At 46.5% G+C, this 16,763-nt stretch overlaps 1 non-coding gene across 1 annotated transcript; it reads left to right on the top strand.

Moving 5' to 3' along the window:
* Positions 1 to 4,393: 4,393 nt before the first annotated feature.
* On the top strand, positions 4,394 to 4,467 carry TRNAT-GGU. The gene has a single exon. It is a non-coding gene; the product is annotated as a tRNA-Thr (tRNA).
* The last annotated feature ends 12,296 nt before the right edge of the window (positions 4,468 to 16,763 follow it).

The following is a 16,763-nucleotide window of genomic DNA, read 5'->3' as shown; positions in this document are numbered from 1 at the left end:
TTTTTTAGCTCCCACTTATGAGAGAAGACATACAGTATTTCTCTGTCCTGGCTTATTTCACTTAACATAACTTTCTCTAAGTTCATCCATGTTGCTACAAATGGCAGTATTTCATTCTTTTTTATGGCAGAGTAATATTGCATTGTGTATATGCCACATTTTCCTTATCCAGTCATCCGATGATGGACATTTAGGTTGGTTCCAACTCTTGACGATTGTAAACAGAGCTGTGATAAACATGGGAGTGCAGGGATCCCTTCAACATGATGATCTCTATTCCTTTGATATGTACCCAGCAGTAGAATTGCTGGGTCATATGGCAGTTCTGTCTGTAGTTGTTTGAGGAACCTCCATACTGTTTTCTATAATGGCTGCACCAATTTACAGTCCCACCAACAGTGTAGGAGGGNTTGATAACAGCCAGTCTAACTGGAGTGAGATGATATCTCAGTGTGGTTTTGATTTGCATTTCCCGATGATGAGTGATGCTGAGCATTTTTTCACGTGTCTGTTGGCATGTGTATGTCTTTGAGAAATGCCTGTTCAGCTCCTTTGCCCATATTTTAATCAGGTTGTTTGTTTTTTTATTGTTAAGTTGTTTGAGTTCCTTGTATATTCTGGATATTAATCCTTTGCCAAGTGCATAGTTTGCAAATATTTTCTCCCACTCTGTAGGTTGTCTTTTCACCCTGTTAATTGTTGTTTTTTTTGGGGTGGGGGGTGTTTGTTTGTTTGTCTGTTTTATTGCTGTGCAGAACCTTTTAATTTGAGATAATCTGATTTGCTTATTTTTTCCTTTTGTTGCCTGTGCTTTGGGGGTCATATTCATAAAGTCTTTGCCCAGTCCTACTTCCTGAAGTGTTTCTCCTGTGTTTTCTTTTAGGAGTTTTATGGTTTTCAGGTCTTATTAAGTCTTTAATCCATTTTGAATTGATTTTGGCATATGGTAAGAGATGCAGGTCTAGTTTCATTCTTCTACCTGTGGATGTCTGGTTTTCCCAGCGCCATTTACTGAAGAGGCATCTTTTCCCCAATGTATGTTCTTGGTGCCTTTGTCAAAGACCAGTTGGCTGTTAAGTATGCGGGTTGATTTCTGGGTTCTCTTTTCTGCTCTGCTGGTCCATATGTCTGTTTTTATGCCAGTACCATGGTGTTTAGGTCACTATAGCTTTGTAGTATAATTTGAAGTCAGGTAGTGTTATGCCTCTGGCTTTATTTATTTACTTATTTATTTTTTTGCTCAAGATTGCTTTGGCTATTTGGGGTCTTTTGTTTCATATGAATTTAGGATTGTTTTTTCTATTTCTGTGAAGAATGTCATTACCATTTTGATGGGGATTGGGTTGAACCTGTAGACTGCTTTGGGCAGTATGGACATTTTCACAATGTTAATTCTTCCAATCCAAGAGTATGGACTGTCTTTCCATCTTTTTGTGGCTTCTTTAATTTCTTTCAGCAGTGATTTGTACTGTCACCACTTGTGTTTAACACAGTATTGGAAGGGAAGTACTAGCCAGAGCAATCGGGCAAGATAAAGAAATAAAGGGCAGGGTATGAAGACTGGAAAAGATGAAGTCAAATTGTCCCTGTTGGCAGATGACATGATCCTATACATAGAAAAGCCTAGACTCTACAAAAAAAAATCTTAGAGTGGATAAACAATTTCAGCAAAGTTGTAGGATACAAAATCAATGTGCAAAAATCAGTGGTGTTTTTATACTTCAACGATGAACTAGCAGAAAAAGAAATCAGGAAAGCTAACCCATTTAAAATCATCACCAAAAAGATAAAATACCTGGGAATAAAGTTAACCAAGGAGGTGAAAAATCTCTGATGGGTTTTTAGAAGGTCCTTGGAAAGAGTTCTTGTCTCACCAGTGTTCACAATTGGTTGGTTTGCATTTGAAAGTCTCGCTTGCCAGCAGGTGAGTGTTTGCTGTCTTGGGAATTGGCTGGCCCCAGCAGGGACCGTCCCTCCAGGTCAGCAAGGCCCCAGATGTCACAGCATCAGAAATGCAGGCAGTAGACAAGGCTCGATGATTGCCCCCTGGCAGGTGGGTGTGAGGGAAAAGACACTGGTCCCCCACCCAGCTTGACAGGTGCCACTTGTGTGATGAAACAAGACAAAAATGGAAGTTTCGTGAGCATCTGTTTCCTCACACTCAGAACAGAGCAACAAGTCCTACCTAACCAAGTTGTCACGCATACCCAGTGCAATCCTGCCCGTGCTGGTGCTCAGCACACGGGACAGCCCTGCCACCTTCCTTCTCACTGGGGCACCCCCCCCCCCAGTGCACACACATGCACAAGTACACGCACATGCAGATAGTGCCTTATTAGATTTGTCCATCTCATGGTCCTTGCTGAGACTCGGCTTTGTGCCAGGAGGCCTGTGCTGGGGACATTGTGATCAACTGGTTGACAATTTAATAACAAGGTCATTACTGGGCTGGCCCGTGGCTCACTTGGTAGAGTGCGGTGCTAATAATACCAAGGCCACGGCTTCGGATCCTATATAGGGATGGCTGGTTAGCTCACTGGCTGAGCGTGGTGCTGACAAGGTCATTACAGAGAGCCCTGAGAACAGCAGCAACAGAAACAGAAAATGACAAGGAGGGGACAAACTAGCGGGCCAGGCAGCGCCACGCTGTGGAAATGACATTGATGGTGACACCTGGCACCTGACGAGCCAGGGGGAGAAATTTCCCTTCAAAGAAAATAAAAGGTACAAAGTTCCCAAAGTTCCAGAGGTGAGAAATTGCTCAGATGTGTTCTGGGAACTGCATCAGGCCAAGGGGAGGGAGAGATGACAACAGAGAAGAGTAGAGTGGCATTTCTCTGGGAGGGCCTGCTGGTGCTGTCCTGGCAGGGCATGGACTTTGTGTTCTGCCCCTCATCATAGATGTGGAGGACAGAGCATCTAAGACCCTCTGAGTGCCATGCTTCCCGCAGAGACTTCCCCCTGTGTGGAGTATGCATAAAGCAAATGTACTTCACAGGGCCTGGTTTTCCAAAGCCTTGCANAGGCCCCAGATGTCACAGCATCAGAAATGCAGGCAGTAGACAAGGCTCGATGATTGCCCCCCAGCAGGTGGGTGTGAGGGAAAGGACACTGGTCCCCCACCCAGCTTGACAGGTGCCACTTGTGTGATGAAACAAGACAAAAATGGAAGCTTCGTGAGCATCTGTTTCCTCACACTCAGAACAGAGCAACAAGTCCTACCTCACCAAGTTGTCACGCAAACCCAGCGCAATTCTGCCCGTGCTGGTGCTCGGCACACGGGACAGCCCTGCCACCTTCCTTCTCACTGGGGCACCCCCCCCCCAGTGCACACACATGCACAAGCACACGCACATGCAGATAGTGCCTTATTAGATTCGTCCATCTCACGGTCCTTGCTGAGACTCGGCTTTGTGCCAGGAGGCCTGTGCTGGGGACACTGTGATCAACTGGTTGACAATTTAATAACAAGGTAATTACAGAGAGCCCTGAGAACAGCAGCAACAGAAACAGAAAATGACAAGGAAGGGACAAACTGGCGGGCCAGGCAGCGCCACGCTGTGGAAATGACATTGATGGTGACACCTGGCACCTGACGAGCCAGGGGGAGAAATTTCCCGTCAAAGAAAATAAAAGGTACAAAGTTCCCAAAGTTCCAGAGGTGAGAAAGAGCTCAGATGTGTTCTGGGAACTGCATCAGGCCAAGGGGAGGGAGAGATGACAACAGAGGTCCAAAGAAGTGACTGTCACTAAAACCAGGACATAAGAGTAGAGTCTCTCTTTGTGGGAAGAGTAAACATGGGCTTCAGTGCAAATGCATTTTGACGTGTTTTGCACTGACTTCCCCGTTCATGGTAGCATCTGAGGAAGATTCTGAGCCCCGTGTAAAGCAAAGAGCCAGCTGGAGCCAGCTTCCTGGAGCTGACGCCAGCCAGGGTGTTGGCAGCATTTAGAGGCTTCTGGCTCCTGCTGAAGCTCGGGCCTTGTTGGATGAACCATGTCCTTGGTGGGGCAAAAGCCAAGACTGAAGAGCATCTGGCCTCCAAGTTTGCATTTGGGAAAGAAGAGGCCACAGGCTGGTGTGTCACCTCTTTTCTGAATCTCTGAACTCTGCTCACAGCCATGTAAATGAAAAACCACAAATGCTTACAGGTTCCCCAGGTGCAGCTCTCACTGCCTTGGAGCCCAGGCATCGCCACCTCCAGCCCTCAGGCCGGCCCCAGGGAAGCCCAGGGGAAGCCAGACTCAAGCAGCTGGGGGTCAGGAAGGCACATCACAGCTCACCCACCTGAGCACCCAGGTGCATCCCCCAGAGCAGACCCACCCTTGGTGCAGCAGGGCTGATGCAGCAAAGGGGGCAAACCCAGTCAGACATCTTAGCAAAAAGAGGGCTGGCCGGTTAGCTCAGCTGGTTAGAGCATGGTGCTGGTAACCCCAAGGCCCAGGGTTCGATCCCTGAACCAGCCAGCCACCAAAAAAGCAAAGAACGATGCGTGGATGAATGAGAGTTACGGGTCGGATTGTGTCCCCCCAAGTTTATATGTTGAAGTCCTAATTCCCCAGTCCCGCAGAATGTGACGTCACTTGGAGACAGGGCCATTGCAGATGTGATTAGTTAAAATGAGGCTGTACTGGAGGAAGGTGGGCCCTAATCCATATGACTGGTAATGTTCTAAAAAGGGGAAATTTGGACACAGAGACACGCACACAGGGGAACGCCATGTGAAGACTGGAGTTCTGCTGCTACAAGCCCAGGTACCACCAGCAGCCAGGAGAGAGGCCTGGGACAGCGCCGTCCCTCACGCCTTCAAAGGGAATGGGGCCCAGCCAACACCTTGATCTAAGACTTCCAGCCTCCAGAACTGTGAGACTTTAAACATCTGTTACTGAAGTCACCTAATTTGTGGCACTTTGTCCCAGCAGCCCTGGGAAACTAACACAGCGGTTGGTTTAAAGCCTGGGATGACTGCAAAGGCCTGTTCTTGAATCAGTTTTGGGCTCTGATTCTGACAATCCAGTGACACACCTGTCTCCCAGCGTTTGGCCCTGTCCAGGTCCAGTCTGTGGACTTGACCCAGGTGTGGTTTGTTTTCCTTTGAAGGCCAAGTTGAGTTCTAGAGAACCAGTTCCTCCTTGTCCTGGCGGTCTGCCGCCTCGAGGGACTGCCCAGGGCAAGCTTGCTGGCTGCATGGACGGCCGTCCCAACATAGCCCCGGAGGCTCCTCTGCCAGCTGCAATCATTCACCATGCTGGGGCTTTGCCCTGACTTGGGCACTGGTTATCAGACCAAGCTTCCAAGAAGAAACCCCTGGCAGCACAGAAACCTAAATTCTCTCTTGTCAGACACCCTAGGAGAAGCTAAGAGCAGTCGAGAAATTACTGTGCGTGGCTTCTGTCCCACCCACTTTCAGAACTCCAGACTCCCATCCCTGTGAAAACGGACAGCACCAGCGACAGCCGGCAGGTGCTAGGAGCTTCCTATATGGGACCATAATGCGTGTTCCACTCCACTGTAAGTGCATTATTTGGTGATGAGAGGTCATCCTGCAGATGTAGGGGGAGGAGGCCAGGGCCAGGAGGACCAGCAGGAGTCCTTTCTGGTCATCCTCTCTCCTCCAGGCTGGGCCCCCTTGCCAGGACTCCCGCAGCCATGCAACCCAAAGCCGTTGTCCACCCTTCCTCTTCCTGCACGTTCTTGAGCCAGTTAGTCGTGAGTTCTGCAGTTTTCCCTCTGCAGCATCACTGGGACTGTTCCTCCTGGTCCATGTCCTTTGCCACCGTAGTGGTCAGCTTACACCTGGGTCATTGCACAGTCCTCCTGGCTAGTCTCCCTATTGCTAACTCGCCCAGTCCTGGACTCAGCCAGGGCTGCAGACACACTCAGAATCACTCCAAATCTTTTTGTTCAGTCCCCACAGTGAGGCTGAACTCCTTGCAAACAAGGACAACGTCATGCCTCTGGGTCCTGCACGGAGCCTTGTCTTGGGCCCCACACACAACAAAAGAGCCATGATGACAAGTTCCCTGACCTGGGCCACGGAGCCAGCATTGCGGGTCTAGCACGGAATGCAGTAGTCACTCAGCCACACTCTGGAGCCCCTATGCTGAGTTTACATCCCAGCTCTGCTGCTTTAATCCCTGTCGCCTTAGACAAAACCACTTAACCTCTCTCTGCCTCAGTCTCTTTGCAAAATTGGCATAGTAATAGTAGATAAAGCACTTAGCATCATATGCTGTATGTAGAACAAACAAATCACAAAATAGTGCAAAGCCTATGTAAATAAATGAAAGAATGAATGAATGAATGAATGAATGAATGAATGTCGGTAAATAGAATCTTCACAAGCTGATTTCTCAGACAAGCTGCACTCATGAAAAATATTTGACAGCATGTGAAACCAGACTCCTGAGCAGAGGCCCCAGCAACACAATAATGGTGATGTCACACTTCTCACTGTGTAAGAGATGCAAAAAAGATGACTCAAAGCAGCGTGAATGCAATGAGAAGTCCGAAGGGACCGCACCTCAGCAACTCCTCTGTTAGAAGGAGAAACTGGGTACAGCCCGGATTCAAAGTTAGCTTCTGTTTTATTGTAAAGACAAGGAAGTTTCACAAGAAAAGTTATTTGATTCAATCATTTCAAAAGAACACAAAAACATGGGCAACGTGACAAAAGTTATCTACAGCTAAGTATAGCTTAAACAATGGAAACTTGTACCATCATTTAAATTAACAACGTGACATTCCAAAGTATGATTTGTGGAAAGCTAAGTTGATCAAACTGTGATCATTATCTAATCTAAAATATAACCTTTCCTTAAATGATTTAAGCAAAAGTTGCATTCTTATGATTAAATCTAAGTATAATTGTCTCTAAAGTTTCCACCAACAAACAGCTTGCCCTTAGCAAATGTTTTTTCACATTTTTCCCTACAGCAATTCTTTCAACATCTTTTAACAACAATCAGTATGTTAAATAATCAAAGTACATGATCCCATCCCTAAACAGTGATTAGGGTTGATTAGATGGGCCATTGCCCTCTAGCTGTAGGCTTTTGCCTCCTCGCCAAGGACTTTTGTCCCATACATGCATTACCTAAAAACCCTATCTAAAAATCAACTGAGATCAATGTATACTTGGTTAGAATTGATTAGATAGGCTCTTGCCCCCTAGCTAAGGACTTTTGTCCCACAAGTTTTTTAGCTAAAGAGCCCTGTCTAAAAATCAAATGAGAATCAAGATTTTTAACTCTATACATGGTGAAGCACAGCGTAGAGTCTGCTTGCTGGAACATTCCGTCCATATGGAACTGCTCAGACTTCATAGTTGGGGACTGAAGCCAGCTTGAGAAGAGGGTGGTAAGTTCCCCAAACTGTCTTGACGTCTCATCACCAAATAATGTAGTCACAATGAGTTCAAACACACATTTGTTAGGTTCCATGTAGGAAGCTCCTGGTGTCTGCGACTTCATTCAGGGTTAAGGGTTTCAAATCTCAGTGAGACTCTTGCTCCCTGAGGGGCCCCAACTGGTCTGGTCTCTGTCTCCTCTAGTTGTCAGTAAACATTTATTGATCGACATTGAAATAACTATTTTAGGGCTGACCCCGTGGCTCACTCGGGAGAGTTTGGTGCTGACAACACCAAGGCCACAGGTTCGGATCCTATATAGGGACGGCCGGTTTGCTCACTGGGTGAGCGTGGTGCTGACAACACCAAGTCAAGGGTTAAGATCCCCTTACCGGTCATCTTTTTTAAAAAAAAAAAAAAAAAGAAATAACTATTTTAAAATAACACCATTTCACTGGAGGAAAAATGCAAAAAAGCGTATTGTCAACGCACAGGATATCTCTGGAAGGTTACTCAAGAAACTGGTAATGGTGTGTCTCTCAAGAGCGGTGAGCTGGGAGACCAGAGGAGGCATGCTTCTTACTGTATGCTCTGTGTGCCTTTGGAATTTTTACCAGGGGGAGATAGGACCTGTGCAAGAAAATAAAATTCACAAAAAATAGCCATCTTGGCACATAGTCTCGATACCAGGACCACTCTGCTCCTGGCTCAGCTTGCTAAAATTTGTTACCAGGCACAGGTCCAGCTGCCTGCCCCCTTTCAAAGGCAAGCCATTCAAAGTCAAATGTTGGTGAAAATGGAAGTCAGCTTTTATTCAGGAATACCGGTGACCTGAGGAGAGATGTCAGGCACATCCATCCCTCCAGTAAACCCGACAGAGAAAGGCCAGCCAAAGCCATCTCCAAGACTCAGATTTACTGAGGGGTGTCTAAAGAGGGGGCTGAGGGAATGGAACGTGGGAAATGAAAAGCAGGAGGGGGGGTGTGAGCAGCTTGAGGCAAGGTCTCTCTGAGGCTCTGTCTGGTTTCTGCTCTGGTCCTTACTGTTATCGTAGGGTCCTGCTGGAGGGTGGAATCTGCACACGTCTACTGATGCCTTCCTTGGTTTCCCAGGGTCTGTATAGTACATGTCCTGTGGCAAGTTTGCAGCTCCAGGCTGACTGGAAAACAACTTTGCATTTATGTAAATAATGTCATCTTGCCCCATGACCGAGGTTCAAAATATCAAATAACCATGGGGAAAGATAGAACTCAGAGAAATGTGTGCCAAGAAAAAAACTGTCTTTTTAAAAACTTACCTACAGCCCATGAGGTTTTAGGTCCCAACATGGCTTCAGTCCTGCTTACTCCAGCAGTCTCAGATTAGAATTCACAGGAGCTCTGTGCAGAGGTGCCTGAAAATCCCACGCAAAGCATAGGCAGTGAAGAAGAGATAGCTGTGCTGGGCAGCTCATGCCCCCAACAGCTCTCAGCCAGGGATGTGCTGGAGCTGGAAGGTTGACATGGGACACCCTGCCCCTCAAGTGGCCTGCAGGGAGGCATGTGCTGCTATGTCTCCCAGGCGTTCCCACTGGGACTGGGCCTCAGCTGCCGAAATTGGTGACCTGCCCAGTAATTCACTCAGTCTTGCTTTCCTGTCCTTCCCTGTTTCACTCCCCCCATCACCCACCTGCTATGGGTGGGGTGTCCCTTCCAAAGCTCATGTGGAAGCTTGATCCCCAATGTGGCGGTGTGGAAAGGTAGAGCCTTTAAGAGGAGATTGGATTGTGAGGGCCCTGCCCTCGTGAATGGATTAATCCACTAATGGGTTAATGGATGAATGGGTTATCATGGATGTGACTGGTGGCTTTATATGGAGAGCACATGAGTGCACTCTTGCTTAGCCCCTGTGACACCCTATGTTACCAAGGAACTCTGTAGAGCCCCCACCAATAAGACCCTCAACAGATGCACCCCTCAACGTTGGACTTCCCAGCCTCCCAAACCGTAAGAAATAAATTATTTTTTTATGAATTACCCAGTTTCAGGTATTCTGTTATAAGCAATAAAAAACCAATACACCACCCATAGGCCCTAGGATCATCTCCCAAATCCAATACTTTCACCCAAATCCTTGTCCACTGCTGGGGGAACCCAATGTAGGACCATCTGTATTGACATACACATATTTTTGATGGCATGTCAAGTGTGACAGCTGATAACAGAGCAGCCTGGATAGTGTGTGTGCGAACATGTGTGGATGCTAACACAAAACACAGATATACACACGCACACGCCAAATGTGTACATATTTATGCCAAAGGTGTAGCAGTGTTGATCTCTGTGTGATGATATTAGAAGGATTTTTTAAATTCTTATTTCTATCAAAAACGAACTGTCTTGATTTTAAAAGAATAAATATGAACATTTTCAGAAACGGAAAACTAACTTTTTTTTCTTCTAAAGAGCAAGGAATCAAAATGAAAGTGGGTCTCGATGCTGCTGAGATCAACGGCAAAAAGGTAGAGTGATCGCCAAACCCATAAACACACAGAGACACAGGTAGGGTGCGGGCAGCAGCAGGTGGGTGGAGGCAGATTGTAGGCAAGGCCCGGAGCTTCTGCCAGCCACGGAGGTCAGAAGTTTAGTGGCTGGGCCAGCCCGTGGCTCACTCGGGAGAGTGTGGTGCTGATGACACCAAGGCTACGGGTTCGGATCCCATACAGGGATGGCCGGTTGGCTCACTGGGTGAGCGTGGTGCTGACAACACCAAGTCAAGGGTTAAGATCCCCTTACCGGTCATCTTTAAAAAAAAAAAAAGAAGAAGTTTAGTGGCATTTCTCTGGGAGGGCCTGCTGGTGCCGTCCTGGCAGGGCATGGACTTTGTGTTCTGCCCCTCATCATAGATGTGGAGGACAGAGCATCTAAGACCCTCCAAGTGCCATGCTTCCCGCAGAGACTTCCCCCTGTGTGGAGTATGCATAAAGCAAATGTACTTCATAGGGCCTGGTTTTCCAAAGCCTTGCAGTTTCAGCTATGGACCTTGCAAAGGACAGGAAATTTTCCCCAGGCTATAGTCTGTGTTGTAAGATAAAGAATTGTAACACAGCAAGGTTGCTGGCTCGAAGACAGACAGGTTACTGATTGATATGTAAAAATACTGGGAAATTGCTACAAGAAGAGAATGTTTGCTAAAGTCAAGCTTTTGTTAGTGGATCGACTTAATTGCATTATAGAATGTCACCTTGCTTGTCTTACTGAATGCTACCAGCTTCTATTGTTAAACTTGTTAAACTGTACTTAGCAAAAACCCCACCTATGTTCTCTTCCTGTAACTTCCTGGTCTGGAGAATAGATGTGGGAAGAGAACCCCAATTCATGGTTAATTTCCCAAATGGAAGGAATGCCTTGCTCTTAAGGGTTCCAGGAGATTAACCCCTTTTTGGGTCTTCTCACTGCTCAGAAGAGATGGGCTTTGAGTAATCTTTGGCGGCTCCATCACCCAGGGGAAAAGGGGTGACAAATCCGTGGGAGGCCAAGCAACACCCCTGCCTCCTCTTGTCTCGTCTCATCCTTCCATTTGGCTCTGGGCATCTGGACCCCAAAACCAGTGGTCTTTGTCCCTCCCTGGAGAGTGGGGAGGGGCCAGGGCTGGGTGCAGGTCTGGGAAAGTGGGGCCTATCTTGCTGCCCCAGCACAGAGGGTATGTATGTGTGTGTGTGTGTGTGTGTGTGTGTGTGTGTGTGTGTGTACTTGGCGTGAAGGTAGTGGTGAGGGTGGGGCACCTGGAGGCTCAAGACTGCCACCCACTGCTGTTCACCTCACCTGGCGTCTCTTTCCAGGAAGAAGGGGTTTCCCTGGGTCAAGGTGGAGCAGCAACGCTCTGCCCTCAGCACTGCTCCCCGACTAGCTTCACCTCTGCTGTTTGTGGTTTCTGCCATAGCCTCTTACCATGGGTGTTATTACTTACTTAACATTTTTCTTTAATTTCTCTCACTTTTTTTTTTTTTTTTTTTTTGTCCTTTTGAGACCGGCCGCACCACGCTCAGCCAGTGAGCGCTGTGAGCGCACTGGCCATCCCTATATAGGATCCGAACCCGCGGCGGGAGTGAGCTGCTGCGCTCCCAGCACCGCACTCTCCCGAGTGCGCCACGGGCTTGGCCCACCTCTCACTCTTTTTTAACTTAAATCCCTATGCTAGTTTTGTCATAAGTGATCATAGCTATGAAATCCTAGCCTCAATGTAACAGCTACTTATTGATGTGTGTTAAATAAATGCCTAACTATGGAAGTAAAACCTGTGCATTCACCTATCACCCAAATCACATCCTGTGTCACCAGTAACTCCCAGGCCACCTGCTGGATGATTGTGACCAGAGTTGAGCAGAGTTGGGTTTGGTTCCAGGTTCTATCATTTACCTGCTATGGGATTTTCAGCATATGTTCAATCTTCTCTAAGCCTCAGTTTCCACGCTGGGAAAGCAGAGGGCACCTGGCAGATAAGGTCAGCTCTTACAGGCTTGCGCCACCCCAGCCTCACTCTCCTGTCTCCGTCTGTCTCAGAACTGTTCTCAGCCATTCCCAGGACCCTATGCCTGGAGGTCTCTGCCTGTTGAGTTGAAGGGAGTTGAGCCATCCTTGATGCAGAAGTCTCCAGAATTCTGTAGAGTGGGGCATGACTGAGGGAGGGCTACCCGCCCTCCCAACCTGCTCTGGGTGGGACTCCACCACATATTGTGCTTTAGGATCCAAGAAAACAGGTAATGTTTGTTTCTTTCACAACCACAGAAGTACCTTTCCAAATGCAGTTAGCCCTTACGTCCAGGCAGAAACATCTGAACCACATTTGGAGAGTACTGTGGATTGATTGAATTGTGTCCCCCAAATTTCATATATTAGAAGCTTAATTCCCACCATAACTGTTAAGGGTGGGAAATCCTATTGTGGTAATCGAAAGGTGAGGCCTTGAAGAGGTGATTAGATTGTAGGACTGTCTAGTGAATGGATTAATAATGATGGTCATGGGAGTGATTCTGAGGCCTTTAAAAAGAGAGCACATGAGGAGCTCTCTCTGTCTGCTCCTCTGTTTCCCCAATGTCATATCCTGCTGTCACTGTCACCACCACCAAGGCCTTCACCAAATGTGTTCTCTGGACTTTGGATTTCCCAGCCTCAGAAACTGAAAGGAATAAATTTTGTTTTCTTTAGAAATCACCCAGTTTCAGGTATTTATGTTATAAGCAACAGAAACAGACTAATACAGAGAGTTAGCTTTTTTTCTTTTTTTTTTTGTATCAAAACGATCCAACTTCGGGCCGGCCCGGTGGCGACCTGCTGTCACTGTCACCACCACCAAGGCCTTCACCAAATGTGTTCTCTGGACTTTGGATTTCCCAGCCTCAGAAACTGAAAGGAATAAATTTTGTTTTCTTTAGAAATCACCCAGTTTCAGGTATTTATGTTATAAGCAACAGAAACAGACTAATACAGAGAGTTAGCTTTTTTTCTTTTTTTTTTTTTTTTGTATCAAAAAGATCCAACTTCTTGGAAAGAAAATCAAATGGAAAATGAATGTTGTACCTAGCAAGGCTTGTGAAGAGGATTTGGCAAATTGCTTTGAAAGTACTGACATTCGTAACCTTCGGTCCAGGAATATCAGTTCTAGAAATCTGTCTTAAGAAAATGATCAGATGTATGGAGAAATATGTATGTGTGAAGATGCTCGTCCTAGTTGGGTTAATAAATAGCAAAAGTGGGATAAACGTGACTGTCTAACAACAGAGGAATGCTGACATAGTTGCAGGATAGCCATATGGTGAAAATTAAGCAATCATTATCAAAAAGCAGAAGGCTGCTGCCTGGGGAGGTGGGGAGGAAGGGAGGGACCTCAAAGAGGCCACAGGAACTTTTGGAGGTGATGGATGGGTTCACTATTCTGATTGTGGTCATGGATGTAAAACTTATCAAATCGTGTGTTAGCTCAGTTGGTTAGAGTGTGGTGCTGACAACACCAAGGTCCGGGGTTCCATCCCTGTACTGGCCAGCTGCCAAAAAAATAATAAAGAAAAGAATGCAAAACTTATCAAATTGTAGGGGTTTTCTTTTGGGGAAAATTTGAAAATTTTCCAAATTGATTGTGGTGATGGTTGTACAACTCTTTGAATATACTAAAAACCATTGAAATATACTTTAGATGAATAAATTGTATCATATGTGAATTATATCTCAATAATGCTGTTTAAGGGAAAAAAGTGGTAAATTTTAAGTCCAGTCTATACAAAGATCAACAGCCTAATAGAACAGCAGGCCAAGTACATGAGTGGTAGCCACCACGATGGACTTTGGACTTCCCAGCCTCAGAAACTGTAAGCAGTAAATTTCAATTATCTTTATAAATCACCCAGTCTCAAGTATTTTGTTATAAGCAACAAAAATGGACTAATACACCTCCCTAACATGGGTGGGCCTCCTTCAATCGGTTGAAGGCCTAAATACAACAAAAACACTCATCTTGCCCCAGATAAGAGGGACTTCCTCCTGCCTGCCTGCCTTCGAACTGGGACACTGATTTTCTTCCTGCTTTTGGATTCAAACAAGTGTCAGCCCTCTGTGGGTTTTGAGCCTGCTGGCTTCAAATGCAACTGCAGCAACTACTTGCCAGGTATAGATTGCAGATCTTGGGACTTGTCAGTCTCCATAATTTTGTGAGTCAAATCCTTATAATAAATCTCTCTCTCTCTCATTCTGTCCAAATATATATATATATCCTACTGGTTCTGTCTCTCTGGAGATCCCTATTAATACAGAGGGCAACTCAATAACATACATCAACACTGTCTGTGCACAGTGCCTTGACACAGCAATCACAATTCTGAGAATCCACCCTATGGATGGACCTGCAGGTGGAGAAGCTGAACTTTGTACAGTTACTCATTGCAGCAATCTTTATTGGAGCAAAAAACTGGAAATACCCAAGTGTCACAGGAGATAAGCTGTAGTGAAATACACACTGTGCACCCTTAAGCAACATATAAATAAAGAACAAGGAAGCTCTCTATCTATCAAAAGGGAAATAGCACATATAAGTAAAATTTATAGCATGGTTTCTTTTACGCAAGAAGAGAGGAAAATATGCATAGACACGTATTCATTTTTGCTTATATTTTCATAAGTAAATTCTGGAAGGATACACAAGAGACTGTGTCAGACGGAGCAGAAATGGGAGTAAGATTTTTCTATAGATACTTTTTATTTTGATTTGATATTTAAACCATATATGATTCAAACATAGTTCCTACTCAAAAAATAAAATACCCCCTTGTCCCCCACATCCAGGGTACCTGTTCATCGCCCTTGCAGAACGTGAGCACCACGAGGGTGGCGTTTGTGTGTTTTGTTCGTTATGGTACTTCCCTGACCTGGGAGAGGTCTGGCACATAACTGGTGCTCCGTAAACACATTGGTGGGGATGAAGGTTTGGAAAAAACTAAAAACAACAGAGAATGCTTGAAATAAATGAAGGTGCATTCAAGTTGTGGAATACCACAAAGCAGTTAAGGAGGTAGGTCTAGACCAAGTGACTTCCAAAACATACTGGGGGGGCGGGGGAAGCAAGTTCAAGAACTACATAGAAAACCCAATCCGGTTTATGTAAAAGAGACCCCTAAGACAAGACTGTGTATTTCTAGATGTACAGAAGGTATGTAAAAGGTGGAAGAGACTGGAAGGATACACAGCAGGCTCACAATGGTGGCTACTTCCAGAGAGGGGCGTCGAGTGGGCATGGGGAGGCAGAAGGCCGCAGGTGACTTCCGAGGTTCAGGTTCCATGTATTCCTAAGAGGTGACATTTATTATTTGGAGAAAATGAGTAAGGTTAGAGCAAGAACCTAATAGAAAAGCTTACATGCCACATGACTTCCATTTTGTAAACGTGCACAAAGAGTGAAAACGTATGTAGAAAGGAGCACAGACAAAAGACCGAAAGGAAATACAGAATTAATGAGGCAATGGGATTCCAGGCAATTTTAAAAAGCTATTCGTTCTGCCCTGTTTTCCCACAATGAATACATATTCATTTAGCAATTTTAATAAAGGGGGGCCTCAGCAGCCAGGCCTGGGAGCGGGCCGGGGGCGTCTGGGGGCGCAGGGCCGGGCGTAGGAGGGTTCGCCCCGGGGTCGCGCGTGGTGTAGGCCGAGGACCCGGAGCAGGAGGCCGTGCACCGTGCGGGGCGCACGCAGGCGACAAGGAAGTGCGACCGTGGATGGCGGGCGAGGGGCGCTCGGGCCTTCCCCGGATCTCGGCGCTCTGGGCTGGGTCGGGGGCTCCCGTATGGCCGGGTGCGGTCTCCCGAGCTGGAGGGACCGTCCCACACCCCCATTCCCAGCTCTCACAATCCGGCAGAGTGACTGCGGAGTTAACGCCTCCGCACGGCCGGTCCCTCCTGCAGTCTAACCTCGTCCCCGCCGCGCGCGGTCTGGGTCGACCTTGACCAGCCGCCGTCGCCCCGGGGCCTCCTCTGGCGCCTGCGAGGCTGTCCCCGGCTGCCCCCCGGCTGTNTATACTTTAGATGAATAAATTGTATCATATGTGAATTATATCTCAATAATGCTGTTTAAGGAAAAAAAGTGGTAAATTTTAAGCCCAGTCTATACAAAGATCAACAGCCTAATAGAACAGCAGGCCAAGTACATGAGTGGTGTGCTGCAGAGAAAATACAAATGTCTATTAGAAGGTGCTCAGCCTTACTCTCCGTGAAAGGAATGCAAATTAAAGCTGCCCTGAGATACCCTTGTTCACTTCTCAGACTGGGAAAAATCCAAGCTTTTGTTACACACTCTTGGTGAGACCTTGTTTAACAGCACACTCACTCATACCTGGCTGGTGGGATCATAAACTGGGACAATTCCCATGGAGAGTGTGATGGTTAATTTTATGTGTCAACCTGACTGGGCCACCGGGTGCCCAGACATTTGGTCAAACATTATTCTGGGTGTGTCTGTGAGGGTGTTTCTGGATGATATTAACATTGAAATCAATAGACTGAGTAAAGCAGATGACCCTCCTGTAGTGGATTGAATTTTGTCCCCCCAAAATTCACTGAAGCTTGAATTGTGTTCCCCAAGTTTTATTTGTTAGAAACTTAGCCCCCACTGAGACTGTTAAGAGAGTGGGAAATCCTATAATTGAAAGGTGGAGCCTTGAAGAGGTGATTGGATTGTAGGAATGTGCAGTAGTGAATGGATTAAAAATGGTGGTCAGGGGCGTGGTTCTGAGGGTTTTAAGAGAAGAGGAGAGTCTGTCTCTCTCTCTCTCTCTGATCTGTGCTTCCACGATCTTGCAATGTGAGACCCCTGGGTCACTGTTGCCACCACGATGGACTTTGGACTTCCCAGCCTCAGAAACTGTAAGCAGTAAATTTCAATTATCTTTATAA

Source organism: Galeopterus variegatus, unplaced genomic scaffold, assembly GCF_000696425.1.
Source record: "Galeopterus variegatus unplaced genomic scaffold, G_variegatus-3.0.2 Scaffold6703, whole genome shotgun sequence".
In the NCBI taxonomy this organism is placed as follows: domain Eukaryota; kingdom Metazoa; phylum Chordata; class Mammalia; order Dermoptera; family Cynocephalidae; genus Galeopterus; species Galeopterus variegatus.
The sequence above is the reverse complement of the archived record's forward strand: the minus strand, read 5'-3'. Positions and strand labels throughout refer to the sequence as shown.